The following is a 2,297-nucleotide window of genomic DNA, read 5'->3' on the forward strand; positions in this document are numbered from 1 at the left end:
TTTTTTTATCAGAAAGTTAAATACTACTTACTTAATTAAGACTTATTACTTAAGATAACACTTTGTCCCAATTTTCAATGCGCGAAGAAATACAAAGAAGCGGCTGTATCGAAACAGGCCCATCAACATTAATGATCTTAAACAATTGAAAGATGGTTTTTCTTTCTGTCTTAAAAACTGTTTTAGCTATAACGCTTTCGATGATTTATTGTCGTCTTCTTCAGGGCTGAAAGAGTTATTATAATTTCGTTAAACATGATCTCTCAAGTGGCACAAAACTTAAGGAAAACTGGAAACCCTCCAGAATCATACTGTTTCAATCTTTTTAAACTTGAGTCACATTGCCGGGTTACAGGTTGTCATGCATTAAAAACTTTTGAAAATTAAGAAACAACATTTTTGTGTCGAAACAAAGGGACGAACTACAATAACTTTACACTTAATGATGAGCTGAAGGCTCAGTTCATCGATATGATTTACTTTCACACTTCTAATGCTGATCGCAACGCAAAATTCGGAATTCGTCGAAAGTTCACCTTGTTCTTGATAATTATGTTTTATTTTTTACAAGAAATAAGTTTTATTTTACATTCCTTGGGTGTTTGGTGCCTGATTAGATTAATGATTCATTTTTGGTTTTGGTTTCTATGAAAGAATTATTTTATTTTATTATTGTAATTAGTTTGATTATTTTAAACATAATATAACAATGGAAATAAATAACTATAATAATATTCTTCCGATAATATTCGTAGTGCAGTAGATGGTATATTCAGTGCTACTGTATAACATGGAATACCTTCAGCAAATCAAACATAGTTTTTTTGGAAAGACACTGGAACACACCGATTAGTACTTTAAATTGCGCTTTTTTAATATACGAAAACTTTATGCTTACGTCGTTTTCCAAATTTGAGATTTGACATTATCGACTAGTTTTTCAAAATTACAATCTTAATTTCTTATTTACTTACTATTTACTTTACTAATATCAATCTTTAACTTTTGTTGCATAAAATATCTACAAGTAATATCAACTAAGGCGAAGAAGAATGGACTAAAATGGAGTATAACATTTTTAGAAAGAATCGCTTATCTTTATTTTAGCCGGGGAATTTGTAATGGACCGGACCTCACGGTATTAAAACTATTTGCGAAGATTGTGACTTGAGAGTGTTAACAAAACTAACATTTTCAAATATTTTGCTCAATATTTGAGCAAAATATTTCAAAAACCGCTATGTATGAACTCCGTTTTTAAAAAGAGTGACCAGCGCAACTGGACTTGCCTGAATCCCGACAGTGTTACGAAGAACCAAATTGATTTTATAATATCAAATAAAGAGGATATAATACAAGATGTCAACGTACTAAACAATTTTACCGTGGGCAGTGACCATCGCCTAGTCCGAACAAAAATTGTAATCAACACAAGAAAAGAACGAGAAATGATGATATCTGGAACACGCAAGCTTCAGTAGAATCGCATTTATGATATAGATGCCAATGAAACAATGGTTACGTCTAATCTACAACATGTTGAAAACATAAATGAAGAACACATAAACGTTGAAGATCTGAATAAACAAATTATCCATACGATACGAGAAGCCAGAAAAGAAAGCTGTAGTAAAATTAAGAAAAGGCAAGAAAAATTGAGTACGAACACATTAAATCTGATGAAGTATAGAAGGAAAGTGTTGGACAAATATATAACAAACTATACCTCTCTAAGACAGCTAAATAAAAACATCTCTAAAGCTATTAGAAAATGCATTAGAACATATAACACATCACAGGTAGAAAAAACCAATCGTTTTTTAGTAGAAGAAAATAAAAGCCTGAAGATACTCCGACTCAGACTAAATTTGGGCAAAAGAAACGCCTGGAAGTTAGCAGATAAACATGGGAACATTGTTACGAGCAGGGAGGAATTGCTTACAGTAGTGACGGATTTCTATTCAGAGCTATAATCAAACCCAGCTAAACATCAACAGCAAAATCAACAATCAACAGCAAATAGCAAAAGTCCACAACGTGGGATCGGAAGATATCCCAGAGATAACTATTGATGAGATTAAGTCAGCTATAAAAAATATGAAGAATAACAAATCGCCTGGCGATGATGACATAACTATTGAGTATATCAAGGAAGGAGGATCAAATTTGTTATATGTAATTCAAAAATTATTCAATGCTTGCCTACTAAAGGGTACAACACCTTCTCAATGGACAAATGCTGTCATCATAATTATGCACAAGAAAGGCGATGTCACAGATCTGAGGAATTATCGACC

The sequence above is a fragment of the Dendroctonus ponderosae genome, unplaced genomic scaffold, assembly GCF_020466585.1.
Source record: "Dendroctonus ponderosae isolate FM_Combo_2020 unplaced genomic scaffold, Dpon_F_20191213v2 Dpon_F_20191213_1, whole genome shotgun sequence".
Taxonomy (NCBI): domain Eukaryota; kingdom Metazoa; phylum Arthropoda; class Insecta; order Coleoptera; family Curculionidae; genus Dendroctonus; species Dendroctonus ponderosae.